The sequence below is a fragment of the Cygnus olor genome, chromosome 2 (genome assembly GCF_009769625.2).
Source record: "Cygnus olor isolate bCygOlo1 chromosome 2, bCygOlo1.pri.v2, whole genome shotgun sequence".
In the NCBI taxonomy this organism is placed as follows: domain Eukaryota; kingdom Metazoa; phylum Chordata; class Aves; order Anseriformes; family Anatidae; genus Cygnus; species Cygnus olor.
In genome coordinates this window covers 136693315-136712798 of record NC_049170.1, presented here as the reverse complement: position 1 = coordinate 136712798, position 19484 = coordinate 136693315, and the positions used below count along the sequence as shown (strand labels likewise).

At 41.3% G+C, this 19484-nt stretch overlaps 1 long non-coding RNA gene across 2 annotated transcripts; it reads right to left on the bottom strand.

The window, feature by feature from the left end:
• Positions 1-2375: 2375 nt before the first annotated feature.
• On the bottom strand, positions 2376-5812 carry LOC121064688. Of its 2 annotated transcripts, none has more exons than XR_005816626.1 (3): positions 5633-5812; positions 5316-5486; positions 2376-2668 (listed from the first exon to the last, which is right to left on the bottom strand). It is a non-coding gene; the product is annotated as an uncharacterized LOC121064688 (long non-coding RNA). The 2 variants fall into 2 exon arrangements; XR_005816625.1 differs by lacking the exon at positions 2376-2668 and adding an exon at positions 4890-5207.
• Positions 5813-19484: the final 13672 nt, after the last annotated feature.

Genomic DNA, 19484 nt, shown 5'->3' with positions numbered 1-19484 from the left:
AGCTATCTCAGCTGGAAGTAGGCTTAACTCTGTCCTCTGGCAGAGGTGAAGTCCTTTGTCATGGCCAGTGTAAACAGGGCCTAAGCTCAGCAGAAATTAATTGGGCTAATTAAGAGGTAAACCTAGATTTGTAGGATGAATCTATAAGGATTTGTATTCCCATCAGCTTTTAAGACTGTGGCAAACATTCCTTGTTACAGTAGTGCTGTGAGATTGTCACAGAAATGCTGCTGGCCAGAATCCATAGGCTGCAGCCACTCGGCGATGCCAGACTTAGAAAGGATGGAAAATCTTATGTATCAATTTAGTGGTGATAAGTGATGATGATGCTGAATAAGCACAGTAACGGCTTGGGGGGATTTGGAGATACTTTTCAGTCTTCTACCCCAGTGGAAAGGAAATGTGAAATTGCTAATATAACCTCCCACATTATTTTGACTAGCCATGGGGCTAGGGATCCCTTGCTTTGTAACAAAATAAATCCTGGGCTTCAGGAGGCTTTTCATCATCCTTGCATTTTTCTTGGTGTATTTCATTAAAATGAGAAATGGAGGAAAGAGAGATTAAAGCTTCAGGTACAAAAAATAGTAGAACACAGAATAATTCCTGCATGTCAAGCTAGAGCTGAGTCAAGTTAATTCTCAAATCTTGGGTCAAGCCTCAACAGGTCTTCCTCCAGAAATACCACTGGCATGTGGTTAGAAGGAGAAAAAGTCAGGGAGAGTAAATGCAATTTATTTTTAATCCACCGCAGAGAAAGCTTTCCCCCCAGCAATGCAAACGTCAATTCTCAGTCCAGATCATCAGATCTGACACCCCATGACTCCATTGCATCCATCCTCCAGGGTCTCCCAAGAAGGATATCATCTAACTTCCCTCTTTAAGTAGGGATTTCTAGAGATGGGCTTCTTGGAAACCATGGTATCTATAGACTTTTCAATCAATCTGTCATCTGTATGCTAAATCTATACAATTTAGCACATATTACCCCTACCCCTAATGCTTCCTCACCCTTCTGATCTAATTTTCCACACCACTCAGTGGTCACAGAACTTGACAACTGATAACATGAGGCCTTCAGGATAGCATTAACTCAAAGGTGGGTAATGCTCTCTCTCTGGGAAGAAAGAAACCATCTCACAGCAGGGACCCCCGATGGCCAAATGCTGGGGAAATAATTTTCCCAGCACAACTGTCTTTGCTTTTACACAGAAAAAAACAATGTTAAGAGGTTTAGAAAACATGACCTATGAGGGAAAAGCTGAAGGAACTAGGTTTGTTTAGTCTAGAAAAGAGAAGACTGAAGGGGCACACAATAACAGTCTTCCAATATGAAAAACGCAGTTGGAGACAGCGATGATGAACTATGCTCTGTGGCCATGGAGAGAAGGATGAAAAACTAATTTGCAATAAAGAAGGTTTCAGCTGGGTACAAGGAAAGAGGAAAAGAATTATCAGTCTGTGAGGTGGTCAGAGTGAGCAACAGACCAGAGCTGCAAGCTATCGGGGAAGAAAGCGCAGATTTTTAAGAGCAGACCAGACATATGTGCCTATCACTGAATCCTGCTGTGGTATCAAGGGCAGGACACCTTGTGATCCCTTCCAGACCTATAGCTTTGTGACTGAACAAGACCTTCTTTCAGCGTAACTCAGGCAAGTTCAGAAGAATTTAGAAGTCCTTCTTGCACCAAAAGCATGCTACCTCTAGAAGCTGTCACAGATAAACAAACCCAAGCAAGAAGAGCCCAGATGCCACCAGCCCAGCTGGGACAAGTTGCCCACACACTCAAATGCTACTTACCCTGAAGTACCAAAAATCTTAGGGAGGCAGAAGCTGCAGCTTATTTCAGGCCCTATGTCAGATAAGACTATTTTCAGCCATGAGATCACAAAGACATGTACGACCTAGAAATTTAGAAAAGTTACTAGAAAATTCAGAACTATCTCAAAGATAAAGAATTGCGTTGATTTTTTTTGACAATTTTTTACTCCTTTTTTGAAGTTAAAAAGAATGTGATCCAACCTTGTGGGTGCAACCAGTGTAAATTGAACATGTAACCTTACAAGCATTGAAAGGGTGGGATTTTCACCTGTACTTGGGGCTCATTTTATTGTATTCCCACTGAAGTTATGGGAGTTATCGCATCCATTTCAAATGGAGATAATGGTAGTCACAATAAGTCTTTTGGAGAATAACATAGATTCGACTGTTTGGAAAGAAATTTCACTTATCTGCTTAATAGGGATTCAATACCTGCCATTCTTTTCCTTAAGAAATTAGCCAGCTAATTTCTTTTCAGATTCATTACATTCAGACCCAATTAGTTTGCAAGGCGCATGGCTTTTGCAAACAGACAGAATTCTGTATAGCTGTTATAAAAATAATTTATTCACAATGGGTTGAGGTAGCATACGGACCAGCATGTGAAGTTTCAGACTCTTCTAGGAAACACATCGAGTAAAAACATGCAATTTCCAAGTTCATAGATTCTACGATCATTCCCAGATGGTGTCAGACGTCTGTGCAGTACTACTAAACAAGGAGTTGATCTCTTTTCCATGCACTGAAGAAAGAAGTACTGCGTGTTCAGAAGTAATATCAAATGAATCTCAAACTTCCCCGTGTGTTTGTGTAGTCAGATCCATTGTGTATACATGGAAGTATATGCTGGGAAAAGATAAGCAGGAGGGATTTTCTTCCAATTATGAAACTTGTGATAAAAGAAATCACCACATACAGCCCAATTTTATACAACGCAACACACTCAACCCTGTGAGTATGTTAACAAACAAGTAGGTATGTTTCAGGTAAATTAAAATTTGAACATACATTCAATGTGGTCTACTCTGGAAGGACCAAGAGGAGAAAAATGCCTTACAATTACTTTAAATAAATCAAGTGGTTTTGCCAGGAAAACATCCTTGTATTCCTTAGCCTTGCTGAAGTGAAGGCATCAAATAGCAAACCTGTTGCAACTCACACAATTTTTAGACAAACAATAAATGTATCAAACAACTGAACATAAACCTATAAACGACTTTTAGTCACCTTTGGAAAAATTGTTTTGGCTGGGATAAAGAATGGGGGTATTCTTTTTTGTGTTGAAACTTTTCATTTAGGAAAAGAAATGTTTGTTTTGAGGAAAGTGAACGTGTTGGTTTTTAACATTTCCAAGTGGAAACTCAACAGCTCTTGCTTTTAAACTGGTGTTTCTCTCTTTAAAAATTAACTTGTAAGTCTGTGTGAGTGAGAAAAAGGAGCAGAGGTAAAGACCACTTGACTCACATCCACCAGGAAAAGAATCATGATGTGTAGATATGACCAGGGAGCCGTAAGTTGAGAACTGCCCAGTAAAGGAGAAAATGTGCTCATTTTGGCCAGAGAGTTTTACAAAGCCCTTCTTTCGGTATCCACATGCATCCCATGATCCAGCCCGGATTCCAAAGGCTCCTTAATTTTTGAATAGTCTCAAACGTGTGTTAAAAGCTTAACAAAGATGACAAATGTTGCATTGAAGATTTTACAGGCCTTAGTCACACAAACTGTTGCACAGAAATGGGCCTTCCTATTCTCTTCAGCAATAATACACATTCATATAGTAATAAGTACAAAAGTAGCCTTAATAATTTCATACCTATTGGTGAACGTGGGTGAAATTCTTTATCTCTAGGAATGCAGGAATTCATATTAATTTATCATAATTGTTTTTTTGACGTCTGAATCTCTGATATTTTCCCAGCTACCTCATTTCTGAGTTACAGTTCTTTTCACCATATTGCTCTTCGTACACTTTTTTTGCCATGCATAAAAGCCAGGTAAGAGAGATCCCAGAGAATGCCATAAAGACACTCAAAAGGATGTTATATGGTTAGGTCCCGATCCTACAGTGTCCTTGTACCCCCAGGAGAGCTCCCTGGATTTCAGTGGCATTTCTTGTCTGCCAATGTCCTCCTAAGTTCCTCAAACTACAGGACCAGGACCTTGGTCAAAGGAGAGGTTCATGGGCTTTTAAGGGATCTGCACCAAAATTTTTGTCATACTTTTTATGTCTCCAATGCAAGCGTGGTTAAATAACTCATGGCCTACAGCCACTGAACATTTCACTTAACTATCCAGGGGTGAATATTACCATTTATTTGGGGACTTGTCAAAGTATTATTTTCATTACACTAATAAATACTGTAAAAGTCAAAATAAAAAATGTTATAAGTTCTGGAACATGTCTTATCTAAATCTATATGATCTGGAAATATTTAGCAAGGGAGTTCAGTAATACAAAACAGAAACAGAAAGGGTCCTCAGTAAGCCTTAGGGAAATGCCAAACTATTAATTACACATTAAGTGGATGGTTTTTATTTTTCTGTTGAAACAGCAAGTCTATGCTACAGCGCAACAAAAATTATTCTCTGGTATAACTTGGTATAGAAGTTGAAGTTATTTTGATCCCTACAGTCAAAGTGCTTAAAAAGATGAAATAAAATTGTGTTGGAATTTTTTTAAGTTAGGAAATAGGAGAGACAAATTCTGACCCATTAGCACAGAACTTGGCAAACACTGATGATAAATCAAAGCTATGCTCTGCAAATATTCTTGCAGATTTAACTGTATACTTGCAAATTCTTTTCCTCACCTAAATGATTTTCCCAACTTGAATATCAGTAAATGTCTCTAATACTGCAAACAGTTCTGATAAAGTCAAAACTAGTGTTCACATGTGTAACACTTCCCATATATGAGAACATTTGTCCAACCAAGGTCAACAGAGGTTACATCTTGTTGCTTGCAGTGCTGGCCATTCCTTCATATTAATTATAAATAATGAGGAATATCTAAAAAGAAGTCCCAAAATACTTCACAAGACATGGCCATAAGCCTGCTGACATTCTGTACAAGCACAGGAATCTTCCATTTGTGTTCAATGCCCCTTGCAATACCCAGGTCTTTCTTTGTACACTTATGTGTATATTTACACAAAGACTCAAGTGGCACACACTGCATAGGTGAAATGCAGACACTTCCAGGATGAAGAAGAGCCCCTAATCAAAGTATGGTATTCTCTTTTGCTCCGAGAAAAAGGTTACATTTTGATCAGGACACGGGGGTAAATCTTTCCCCAGTATGTAAAGCACCACGGGATCTTTAATGTCTAGGCAGAGCAGACATGACCTCAGTTTTCTAAGGTTTCCTTAATTCCTCAACTCCCACCTGTGAACGGTCACAGAACAGTTGCAGTGCTTTTGAATTTGTGCTTTGCTTTGGAATTTTGGGAGGACTGTTTCAGGTTGTGGGTTTTTTCTTTTTCAGTTTACCAACCTGTTTCTTCCCCGGACTTGTTTGGTCCTCAGAACCATGAAGTCAGTTCTCGTCAGTGCCTTGGATGCAGGGTAGGGGAGAAGAGGCAATCTGGAATCTGAAACCAGACAGGACACATCACTCCTTTAATCCGTGCTCATCCGTGTCCTTGTCAGCTCTAATGGGAGCAGCCTGGAAGATGCAAAGATACCATAATATAACCGTGTATCACTTTGGAGACTATGGGGGGAACTGAAGAAACCAATGCTCAAGTTACCCACAAAATCAAGGGAAAAAGAAAAAAACTCCATTAGAGCAAAAAGACTTCCTACACTAACACTAGTCCTTCATGTATCCCACTGTGAATGAAGCCCTGTGTGTTGTTAAACTCCCCATCCATCACTGGAGGGAACTCAGGAACTCCTGAATGACCAAGAAAGTAGAAGAAAACTGGGGAGAAAATCATAAAAGAAATCCTCAGAGATCCCTGCTCCATGGAGTCCCTTCTCCTTCTGAGGGTTCTCACCCCAGAAAAGGGGATGGGATCTCTATATTCATGGTGATTTCTGCCAGCTGTTACTAGTGAGCAACTGCCTTTCACTAGGTACTATTAGTAACCTACCTAAGCACCTGGGACCCTTAGCACTGTTCAGGGACTGCTCCACAGATGTGTCAACAGATTGGGAAAGATGTATGAAATTTAAATGACTACAAATCAATAAAGCTCCAATTTCAAAGGACTGCAATTTTCAGGACGAGCCCATGATTCCTCCCCAGTTATGTCCTGCAATCCATAGGACTGCTCTGTGTGAAAGAACTGCAAAGCATAAAGTCCTGCTCAGCAGAGGATGCCTTGTAATTCATTGATGTGGACTTGCATGCAAAGCTAACGTGACTAACATCCTGCGAGTCTTCCTGTACCCATCAGAAAGTAACACACTGGTGATGAATACTCCTTCCAAATGCACATTCTTATTTTTGTGTGTGTGTGAGAGCATTCTTCTTTGTGGTCTCCCAAGGAACCTGAGAGAGGATTTTAATTATCCACCCTCACAAAGTCCTCCCTCCCCACCAGGATATTATCCACTTGATTCATAAGCTAAGGTCAACGTAACCTTGAGGAAGTTATCACAGCTAAAGCCACATGCATTTGCCTACAGCAGGGGGAACAGACCAGCACTCTGTAGAAGCAAGGGGTTGCTCTGAGGAATTTCACAGGCCTGAATCAGGCGATGTCTCCTGAAGTGCCAGGGCCAGCTTATATTTATGGATATGCATTCGCTGACACAGAGGGCTAGCAATGTAAAATGGGGTGGAAGTCATTGCATAATGGTGGAAGGGAGGGACTGTCCACAGCAGCTCTCCCTTCCAGTTTAAAAAGTCAAAATAAGCTCGCCAAAAGATGGTTTATCTTTTTTGCAGTCTAATTTTATGTTGACTTTCCTTTGCTTGCCTCCTCCCCCGAGTTCGGCTGGTTATATCCTCTTCTTGTTACACTAAAGTCATAAAAAATGTAAAAATACCTTCATTTCACCTATTGACCACTCTTAGATATCAAAGTCCATAGCTCCTTTAATGAAGTCCACAGGCAGCATTTCCTTGTATCCTTATCTGAGTTTGGTAATAAAACATATCTTAAGCCAACCTTCTTTTACAACATACGAACTAGAGCTGGGCAAGCTTTTCATAGCAAATGTTTTATTTAGTGGATTAAGCCTTTTGTTCTCTTTGTGAGTTATTATGGACAAACTTTGACTTTAATTCATCTGGTTGTTATTCACAATTGTTCCAATAACTGTGTCAGTGAACATATTTCAGCTGTTTAGATTGTTCTCAAGTGATTCACTTCAGTTCTTTCTTTTGCTATTTGTTATACATTATTTACTATTCAAGGGTTGTATTTGGTTTTACCCACCCCACCTGGTGACAGTATTACTTGATCCTTACATCACAGGAAGGTCACCTATGTAGAGGAGCAAAATCAAAGAGATTTCATAATACTCACTCTTCCTACTGTCCTCTGTTCACAACACACATTTCTTATTAAATCTTATAAGCATCTCTGATGAGGTCGATTTTCTGTGAATGGGCTTTCAGTACAGATAATTAGGTAACCACATGTTAACAGAAACCATTAAAAGGTCTGAGAGTACTACCTAATTGGACTGATAGCTTCAGCCAAGTATCTTGAGATTCCACCTAGAAGTAACAAGGCAATGGGATACCAGACTCCAATAGTTCTACAACTCACTGAGATCCTTCTTTTCATGAAACAAACATTTCTAAATATTTTTGTACAATACCCACTTGGCTTTAATATAAACTAAATAATCTTCAGATTTCCAGCAGTGCCCAGAAGCATAAACCTGCAGCACTCCAGTATAACCACCGGAAATACACAGTATGTTCCTAAAAGTATAATTCCAGAGACAGAATGCATCCAACTAAATCTAGTTGAAATCATTTTGATTCTCATAAGTTCATATAATAATCTATTTTTTTTTCATTTAAAGAGATTCCCAGAAAGTACAACACTTTTATTTAAACCTAGATTTGACTTGCAGTAAAATTAGTGTACCAGTTCAGGCTTTTAGTTTTGGTCCATACCATCTCTGTTATGTGCCTTGGGGCTCTGAAAATACAGTTTCTACAACAGCTTTCTCCAAGAGACAAGAAAATAGACTAAAAGAACTACAGTGGGCCAAACTCTATCCTGAACTCAACATTGGGGCTTACTTTTTTGTAGGCAGAGTTCAGTCTCTCAGTTCTCACATTTGAACAGAATAACTCGTAAACTTTTTCTACAATTCAAAGCTGTTGTTTAGAATACTAATGAACTGTGATTCAGTGAACCCAGTAGAAATGCTTTGCCAAAACCTCTTCAAGTTACTGTAGACATTTGAACCTGCATCACTCATCTATCAGTTCTTACTTATTGACTGTTATGTATCACGTGTTTTCCTTTCAATCTGTTAAAGTTATCAGCCATGAGAATAAGTTCTTCAGATTTCTTCTGAAAAATTATGTTAGCTTTAACATTTACGACATTTTTGCAATTTATCACTCTTTCTACCCTAGTATAACATGAGCTCTTCAATTTGCTTAAGTAAATATTGGCAACAAATCAAAGAAAGTACTGTAAGTCCATGGAACACAATTTTAAACTAACTACGGAAAGCATGCCAGGGATAGCCATGATGTTAAATGTGTTAGGCTCACTAATTTTCCTATGTGGTATGTTCTTCCTTGACTATATGCACACAAAGGGGAAAACACAACCTTTGAAATGTTATATTGTCTAGTTCCTACACTGTCTTCAGCAATACTCTATTCATTTTTCTTCAAGTGTCGCTATGGCACTATGTAGACAGAGCTGGCAACCTGACTAATGACATTTGTTAACCTTAGAATCACATTTCTGTAATATTTTCATTAGTTATTTTTTTCTCTTATGTCTGTATTTTCTAGAGTAGTACTAAAGCTCTCTGCATTATGCTTCTTTGGTTACCAAGAACTCCAGTAGAGCACTAGAAAGCAGCAATATAAAGGACAATTGGTATCCTGCTTGTGAACTTGCCTGGACTTGTATACATCCACCAGAAGATACTTACATCAACGGGTGGCTTGGAACACACTAGGCACGAGCTGTGTTTAATTCAGCAGCATTGTGATCAGGACCCTTATTGAGAAACCCTGTGTAGTTACTCTGGATTTATACCAGCATGGTTGTGATTAAGATTTAACCCAGACTGTGAGATCTAGCTGCAAAAATTTCTCTCCCTCCAGTATTCAGTGGCTGTACAGTCCAGTCTTCTCAAACACTTATCTTCTTTCCATAAATTGCATGTAAACTACATGCAGGTATCCCAGAGCATATGAACTCAAGAATCCAATGTTGTCCTAAAGGAATTGTAAGAAATAATGGAAAACCCAAAACTTATAATGAAAAAAATTGTAATAATCCATGAATCACGTTTTCCATCAGAGCTATACAGAAAATACTGCCTTGCTGCAGGAACAGTTTTACAGATATTGTCATTTCTTGCCTGGAAAACAATCACAATTCATCATAATGATTATAAAATACGTGACTATATAAAACTCAATTTTATCTTCATCAGGCAAGTTCACTTTTGCAGCTCAGCTTTCGTTTGCTGGTCTTGGTTTTCCCATGCTAGATATAGCAAAGCCATTGGTAAGAACAAATCATAGAAGCCAATTTAAAACTAGTAAAACTGATAACCTGCCTTCAGAATCATACAGAAGCCTGGTGCTTGGGTGATAGTCACATACAACTGCGCACACTGTGGTCTCCAACAGACATCAAATCCTCCCACTTTTTCTCATGGAGGAAACTTTTTTGGGGGGGCAGGGGGGGTGGGGGGGGCGGGGGGGGGGCAGTTCTTTTGAGGTTTCTTCTTTCTCCCAGAAGAACCCCAAGGTACTGCCAGGTCTCAAGGTTGGGAGGTGACACACTAAGGATACAGGTATGTGAGGTGGGCATCAGAAGATGCCCTGTGTGTGTGCCAGGGTGGGTGAAGATAACGGCAGGATGAATGACAGGTGTGCACGAGAAGGGAACAGGCACTCAGCAGTGCCACAGACCTGTGACCAAGGAGGTACAGAGCATTAGGGCTCAGGGCAGGCTCGGGGTAGCGAGTAGGTACCTGTGCCTCAACAGGCCCTGAATTCAGGCCACTGTTTGGCTGGTGGGGTGGCAGAGGACACAAAAAGAAGGAACATTTCAGTACTGACAGCCAGGAATGTAATTGGGAAAAGGAAGAAAATGAGAGAAGGAAGAAATCAATGGGGAAGAAAATAGACAAGGAAATTAAAATCAAGACCACAGGTAGACAGATATCCTAGGAGCATTTTAGCTGCCTGGAAACCACTTACAAAGGACACAGTTGTTGAACCTGGTTGGTCTGCCCTACCCAGAATGCTTTACTTTTATAAAATTAGTATCTCTTGAGGCAAGTTATTTTCTTTCCTGAACAGTTGTTCAACTCACTACTTTTTGCCTCAGGGGCTCTGCAGAGCATGTGCCAAAACACTGAATAAAAGATCATTGCTCATCATTAAGATCCTTGATTGACACAGAGAAGCTGTGGCTAAAAGTACAACTGTAGCTAAAAATAATGAATCCATGAAAATCTTTTCCTCAGTCTTGGACTATGTCGCATTTATTCATCCCTTTGGCCAATTCTGTTCTAGATTCCTACTGTGCTCTGTGCCGGGGCCACCCTGGAGAGGACTCACAGAAGCCTGGGTGAAGAAAATGGATGCCTCTTTCAGGGTTGGCTGTAGCAGTACCAACACAGTGAGTAGATGGATATGCCTTGCAGGCAACCAACAGTTAGTGCTTGGATTGTCTGCAAATAAGAATACTATGGAGCTGGACCTTCTCTCAGACGCATTCTCCTGTTAAATGGTTTAAAGAAAAGTGATTCATGAATCCTAGCCCATTGAGATAAACAACAACAGCTGCATATCTGAACTCTAGTCTCCACACAGCTGAAGCTCCTTAATTTGTGCTGCAGAGCACACCATCAGCCTTGAGATCAAGAGCCCCAGAGCTCCTTCTGAAGAAGCTCTGTCTTTCAGCAACTAGCTGCAGATCATTCTGGTCAGAGATCCTACCACCAGTGTTTTATACAGTAGCCTACTGGATAGAGCGTGTCAGCAGTTCTTTCCTCAGCCTGAATAGCTCACAGTTCGTACCCTAACCACAAAACACCCCTCCGGCCTCTCAGGCCAAAGCCACACAAGCATGGCTGCATGTCCTCCTGGGACACTCACTGAGGATAAGTAGAACTCAAGTTCCAGTCCGTGGTCCAAGGCCCACAGAAATGCTTTCCTCTCCATTAATTATTCAATGGGAAATGAAAAATCACTCAAAACACTCTTGAAGAAGTGCATCCCTAAAACACCCCAAAGCTAACAACTAACAAACATTAAATGGTAGCTATTGAGTCTTGATTTCTATTTTGCACCGCAAGAGGAACAGAGATCGCCTCTCCAAACACGAGAGGTTAAAGCCTTTTCCTGAAATGGGTGAGGAAGATAGTTCTGGTTTTTTCGTTTCAAGCAGGGAATCAAACTGGACCTGGATTTTCCACATCCTGGGTAAGGGTTTTCTCTAGGCTTTTTGGGGAGGAGGGATGGTATGAAAGAAGATGTAGCTATAACCCGTCTTTGAAAGAACAGAAACTCTGTTGCATCCTTTTCAGGACTTATTGATGTTGTTCTTGCCACCTGAGCTCTGAGAAGCTGTTGAAGATTTGTCCCAAAGACCTTGGACTAGATCCCCACCTGGCTTGGATGTCAAGCAGATCTATGTGGCTATAAGCCTGCCAAGCAGCAGAACTGCAGACAACTGAGGAAACATGAAATTAAAGAAAAAAAAGAATTAGGTACTACTCACAAACTTCCCAATACTGCTCTGACGGTGCTGCCTCCCTGAGATGCTTAAAACCCATTTAGGTTTTAGGTACCTAAATCTAACTGGAATGTGTCCTTCAGCTGCACACGTCCCAATTTGTTTATGTTATTGAGAAACAGAAACATTTAGTTGAGTGAAGGTGATGGGCTCTGTCATGTTCACAGTAAGATAATTCATGTCAGTGCTCACATGCAGCCCTTATGTAAAGACTGGGTGGGTGACTTTACCCAACAACGGGAAAATACATACTACCTCATCCTAGCTACCAGCAAGTGTTTGGGAGAACTGTCCAGTTTCCATGTTTCATAGAACTATCATTGGGATTGCTACTTCAAAGATGGGTATCATGTCTGCAATTCCCCTTACTCAGAAGAGAGAAATGGAGATTTGTTCTGTAACGATTATTACTGTTTATTTCTCTGCATGCTGCTTTTTCAGGTCATGATTTAGATGAAATTACGGTGTATTTGTGCTTTTTTTGTCCTGTAGACTTTTTCAGACTGCTGACAAACCCACAGAAGTCAAGAAGAAAAAAGAAAACCCTTAAAAATATATACCCTAGAGAAAACAAAACTGTCATCAAACAAGAAAAAGACATGAATTCATTTGGAATCAGAATATTCATTTAGTTTTAAAACAACAGCTTACTCTTGTCTGGACACAAGCAAGTACCAAAAATGTAAAACAGGTTTGGAAGGCGTCATTCACTTCAGGTGGCATTAAACAAAGGAGAACAAGGAGCAATGGAGTAGAATCAAAACTGACATAGATCTGGAGCACTTAGAACTTGCTATCTATAGAAACGTGTACTTTATTTCCACTACAGATTAATGAAACACCTTGCAAATGCTGTGCATTTGTGGAGTGCATGCAGGTCTGTAGGCAGCGTGCGTATTACATAGTGTGCACTACTCCTGTGCATTGCTTTCGAGCATCATCACCAGAGGCTTTTTAAGACTTTGCAGCCATGGAATTAGCTGTGGTATTGCCAGCCAGCTGTGTATCCTCTATGGACTTTGGAACAAGCTATAAAAGTAAAAAGAAAAACATACTTTGCCAGCTCCTTACGAAACAGAGCCAGCACTTTAAAACCAAGTGGGTCCTTTTCCGCCCAGCAAATCTTGAGGTCGGCCTCTCAGGTCACCATTCAGGATTACGTCAGGGACCAACCAGTTGGGTTCAGGCAGGCTCAGGTTGGTCTGGCAGGCTGCGTGAAGTGAACAAAAGCCAGACCAAGACAAAAAGTTGAGGGAGTGGGATAGGAGGAAATGAAGAAGACTGTTCCAAAGGCTTTTAAATTACGATGGCCATGTTGTTGCAATACTATTGGAAAACTAAACGAATTGCTCCCTTCCTTAGCCCCCTGCCGCTGTGGCTATATTTCTTTTAGCTAAGGGCCTGAGTCAGTAAAGACGCATCCAATTTCCATGCTGTCCAAATGTTTATAATCACTGCAGAAGCCAGATAGAGATTTCAGTAAAACATATTCTCATGCTAAAGAAGGCTGTCCTTTAGGTGGCTGATAGCCTTCAAAGTTCTCAAGACCACAGAATTACTAGGAGAAGGTCACAAATTTACCTTAGAAAGGACTGATTTCCTGAAAATTCTGCTCACCTGTTTTCTTAAAAGCAGAGGTGTTTCAAGAGTTTCTGTTCAGGAACCTAAAAGCTGAGGCAACTTGACTCTATAGTCACTACTGAAAAAAGCAGAGGCAACTTGACTCTATAGTCACTACTGAAAAAAGCAGACTATCTTTATTATGTCTTAGTTCACAGTTACATTACTGGAAAGCCAGAGGTCTTCTACATGCTGTAAAACCATATAATAAATGCAGTGCACATTTTCTGGAGAAGCCAGGAGCTCTGTAACTTCACAGTCCATAATACAATTTGCAAGGACCCAGCTACAAAGAAAACAAGATTTTCTAGTACAATCACAGCAAAAAAAAATCTAAATTTTGCAAAACTTTAGGGCTTCACCTGGCACAGATTGACAGAATCTCATCAGTAGCTTTCCAAGGAAGCACTACTTATTACATACAAGATCTATCACCTTTTCTTCAGTTGTTCCGTAGCCATTAAACACCCCCTGAGTGCAATCATGACCATGTAGGCTAGCAAGTTTCCTGTACAGAACAAAGATCTATGTCAAAAGAAATTGAAATTGTAGAGCATGATAAGTTGTGAATTTCATGGTGGATTCCCCTTCCCTTTGTTTGCCCTTCTTTTCCCCTTAAACACCCAATGTGTCTGTTTAAAGAGAGAAGGTTGCTTTCTATTTTGTTTCCTCTTACTTTACTCACATAATTCATTGCAGACTTCAGGACAGTAACCCCTGTAGAATTTGCTAGTGGCCCACAGAGCTAGCATAAAATAAAAAGTTACAAGTCCACATAACCTTAATTTTATGGTTATAAGCTATATTTATAGCCATATCATAAGTCTGAAAAGACTGCTAAGTGTTCGGTGTGGGAATGCAGGGAATTTCTCCTAAGTTAGTTTTATGGAGAAATGTGTTGTTAAACTGTAGGAAAGGTTACGGTCCTTTCAAGTCTTCCAGAGCAGAATGCCTATTAGGTATTTTTAGGGTATTTATAAAATACCCCAACCACTCCCTCAGTATCATTCATTGAAATTCAAATGCAGGACCTTTGCTCTCTTCAAGTCCCTTTGGTTTTAACACTGTAAACTATCCTTGGTGAGAACACTATCAAAAATCAAGGTAGGAGAATTTGCTTTTTAACTCTTGCCCACCTGCATTTTTTTTTAATATTTGCAAGTTTTTCTCACTGCAGCACATAAGTGTGACACACACTAGTGAGTATATGATGTACCAGGCTGAAACTTCACCAACAGGAGTGGTTGGAGCGGTCTTAGTACTTTTTGTGATTTTACTTGATGACCCTGAGCAGGATACACCTTCCTGTGTGCCTCGGTTTTTCCACCTGTAAAACTACAATGATGCTAGTAACTTCTGAACATGCTAAAGTCCCCTTGTAACCAGCCAAACAAATACTAGACAAGATAAAGTACTATTGCTTCACATTCCTCTCAGCCTCTCCTTCTCTCCTCAGCCTTTCACTCCCCTCTTTCAAGGCACGTGCCCACTCAGCTTGCTGGATGGCCACACAATAAACTGGACTAACAGACGGAGACATAACAGGATGCCCATGTTGTGGAGCCAACCTGAACATGTACAGGAAATCCACTGCCTCCAGGACATGGATTGGCTCTACAGTTACGGGCAGATGGACAGGATGGGCCAGGCTGTGGGGACTGATTCAGAGGACACTTCATCTGCCCTGCGTGGTAGCTACCTCCCTGTCTTCCCCTTGGATGTGCTCCTGCCATGTATGCCATGTAATGTGGGGGGATGCCTTTGGGGCAGAGCTGGCAAAAAAAAAAAAAAAGCTGGCACTGAAAGCTACACACTGCCACTGGGGTACGTGGGTACTCCACAGCTTCTTGATTTGATACAAAGCACACCTCTGTCTTTTTAAAAATCAACTTCTTTCCTATGTCTACTTTTTGAAATTGCGTTTGTCATTCGCCACATCTACTATGAATTATGAAGTTTCTCTCTTCTCCTTGTTGCTCACATCATTTTTACTTAAATTCTGCATTTCACTTGTAAAGCGAACAGTTTATTATTTTTTTACAGAGTGTCAGGAGGGTCTGAGCCTGAAACAAGCCTTTGCAGTTCAGCCTACAGTGTCATTTAAGAGAGGAAAATAAATTGTGTGATAGAGACTCTGAAGAGCAAACACTTTCTGGCACTAGTTTTCTCTTTCTGGCATAAAGGTTTTTTAGAATGCAAGGAAAAATTCCTTTTATCTTCCAACTACACAGTTCACTAGCGGCATCTTTGGTTTTAAATGACTGATAATCTACTCTCCCAGTGGAGGTCATTAAAATAAATTTTAGACCAGTCAAACAGCTCCTTGAAATTCACTGTACCTTCTGCCAGCTTGTTCTAAAAACAGTAATGTCACCCTGCAATGCCCTCTGCTGGGAGACATGACTTGGAGCTGGAAGCAAAGCCACCAGTTCGTGTCCTCAAGCAAGAAGCAATGAAACTTCCAATTAGACGGACTGGATTTTCACCTTCAATGTGAAACCCTGACACCACTGAAATCAGTGGGGTTCTAGCTTTTATTTTCTATGACTTCACCTTTAATCATTCCCCCTTTAGAAAACTACACTGTTCAGTATCTGAACTGGAACAAAACTGTTTATTTCAAGTCCAAAATTAAAAGCTCATTACTGACTTACAGAGATGAAGGTTTCTTTTTAGCATTTATCAAGCTCCAAGAGAGAAGTGGTAAAAGGAAACTGCAAAAGACATTGCTCCTCTTGATTTTCTTCTAAGTCATTTTAACTGAAGACTGTACGTATACAAAGTCACACGTGCAAATAGCATTTGTGTAATACATGATTCTGCCTAACATGTATTTTCACTGACCAGCATTCTTGTACCAGAAACCAGGTACATATTATGCAGTAAAACAAAGGAATGTATCCAGAACCTCCTATGTGAGAACACCAACCCTGTTAAGTGCCACCTCCGACTCCCCCTGAGATGCAGCATCCTGGGGACTAAGGAAGAAATGTCTGTTCTGCTGAGGGCTCTGAAACTAGAATATCTCAAACTGCTAGTTTTACCACACACATGATGCTTGCCAAAATAAAATAAATAAGTAAATAAAATATTGCAAGACCTACTTAGATCCATAGAACATTTAAAACAAGCTCTAAAACTCCTTAGGTAAAACCATGCTGAATGGCTGGACCCAGAAAATACCGATTTGTTCTAGTCCATAGAAATTACCTACAGGTAAAGTTTTACTGTCTTCTCAAGGCAAGAGCAAACTTTGGCCAAAGAACTGACTGGCTAAGTGAAAGACAAGGCAAGAGAGCACCCATTTCTAGATGCCACAGAAGAGACAGACACCCTGGTACTTACCACAGTTATAGGTGGACAGAGAAGCCACACAGCACATAGATTCAGATTTGACCACATAACCTTCCTTAAATTCCTCTCTTCTGTGCCTCAAGACATAGCCTTTGGGCTGGGTTGCCAAAAAAAGCAGATATGAGCCTACCCCTACACTGCTCCCCACACCAAGATTCAATCACCCGAGGGGCCTGCAGAGAAGCCTGATCAGAACAGATGTGGACATTCAGGCAGCAGGAAAGCAACGTGGGAAAGACAGAGCAGACTTCAGCAGATACAGAAATCTCAGAGAACTTGCAGTTGCTTTTCACATTGCTGGCCCTAACTGTAGCCAGTGCCCATCGCATGGCTCGGCCTCTTGCTTGGCACTGTTCTGGAAGGGCAACCGGTGCACCTAGCCTTTGCCTAACTGCCTTCACCAAGGCCAAAGCCCATCAGTAGTAGCTCCACAGCCAGTGCAGAGAGAGGACCCAGGTTTGCCAGCACCACTGGCAGTTTCCCTAGGCACAGTTAAGCGTCCACAGCTCAGCCTTTCTGTCCAGGTCCCCTCCTGCTATGCGTTCGGCTGCACTGGTACAGCTGGGTTCTCCTGTGGTGGTTGTTGATGCACAGCATCATCCTGACAGAAAGGCACATGCTAAGGCAGTGCTGTGGCAAAAGATGGTAAGATTTCTCGACTTCAGTTCTTCTAGTATAGCAAGCTGCTTAAGGAGTGTATGAAAGCTACATCCATTCACAGGATTAGCCACAAATGTACCCAAAGCCAAAATAATACAAAATCAGCTAGAGTTCATACAAACAGCAAACTTCCCCTTTCACGTGCATACTCACACCACGACCCCATAGCTTACAGGCTCATTATTCCCAGCTCACAATTCATCTGGAGAATCATCCCTTAAAAATATTTTCCAGCCTTGGCAAGGGTGATGTAATACTATCACTGCTTTGGTTTCGACTCCCGTGTCCCTCAGCTAGGATGGCCTTGCATGCTGTTTGTCTCTCGCCGCAGCTGTGCAATGGGCAGCAAGTAGGAAGGATTTTTCCACAATAGCCCCCGGTCCTCTCTGCTGGACACTTGCTCCTTACTACTCATGGTCCACAGCTTAGGTCCTTCCTGGCCTGCCCGTTATTTTATATTTACTACTAATTATTATTTCTATCTTTTAGATGGAAACATTTTTTCCTTGTGATGAGATGCTTCCCCTGCATTAACCTGCTTTATCACTGTGCCTCCCTCTGCCCTACTTTACAGGGACAGACACCCTCGGTGCCAGAGAATGCAGGTGCAGCAAAGCCACGCAGCGCCTGGCAACACCATTTTTATTTGAAGTTACACATAATTATCATTGATTTGCAAGTGTGACTTTCTTGATACACTGCTGTGGAAGCTAACAGTTTGGGGTTGTTTTTTATTTTTCCAGAAATGACTTTCCAGTGTTTGTTATGCCCACTTGGAGATTGAAATTTCATGTTTATAGGCAGTTTTCAAGACTACACCAGGTTCATTAAAAGGTTTATAGACAAGTGGTTTTTTGCTTTGCGTACTGTCCTGAAAACTTTATCCTTCCCTAGGTAAACGCCACACTATTACACTCATTTGCAAATGGGCATGTGTGGCTACAAACATCCAGAAGTACGTATAGTCCTGATGACAAGGGCTCAGGTTGCCACTGTGGACACTTAGCTGCTCTCCTCAGGAATATCTCCCTATGCAAGAGAAATGGATAGCCAGGAACCAGGTGATGGCTGCTCACGTACCCTAAGCCTGAAATGATTAATTTGAGGAAAGGTTGGAAGTAACTGAAAGTTGTTCCAGTCCCAATGCCAGTCTGGTCCTCACGGGTGAGGCAGCAGTGCCAGAAAACCAAGCTGAAAATCCACGCTCTGAGCTGGCACCTTTGATGGAAGGATCAACAGTGAAGTCCAAGACTGAATTGGCCTCCAGCTTATACGGTCCTCTGATCCAAGGCTGTCTCTCAACATCACAAATGAATAACATTACACTAGGAATCTTGCACACAGTGCTACTTTTGCTGCCAAGCAGTCTTTCAAGAAGTTGTCTCCCAATCTGATATCTTTACAGAGAATAATTTCATCCACAGAAATGCTTACTACTGGTTAAATTATGGCCAAGAATCTACATTCGGCCTGAATTTACTCGTGTTAATGCACTGCACCACTACTGGAAAATAAGCGTGATGTCGCTCAAAATGATATTATACTGGAGTGTGACCAGGAACAGGATTAGAGCAATAACTTGGGACTGGACGCAAGAAGTTGGACTGGTTGTAAAATGGGGCATGACCCATTTACATTTGGTGAAGGCAGCACACCTTGGTGACAGGCAGCTGCTGTGCTCCTGCCTCCACCCCAGCTTCTGGGGCAAGAGCTGGAAAGGCAAAAAGGGCTGCAACATGTCACCACCACATCAAGAAGGCCTCCCTGCATTCATTTCCCTCCTGGCTGGCAGCAGTTAGCACAGCACAGAGGAAATGGCAGCTTTGGTACTTCCCAGCTCTGCCAGCCTTTATCATCGCCTGAGCACTGGAGATTGATCATTCAGAGAAGGGAGCTGAGGAAAGCTCTGATCGACTTCAGTTAAGGCTCTCTTTGTTTCCCCAGAGAAAGCACAGGAGGTAAATTAACATCCTGCCCTAGCAAGTTATTTTGTCCTCATCACTGTGGTGGCAAAAGCTAGTTTTATCAACACAGCTAAGAAGGCTTGCAGTGGCTTGTGGTTTAGAGACCATGATGGCTTCTACTCAGGCCAGCCTTCCAGCTTTCTGTCCTCTCTT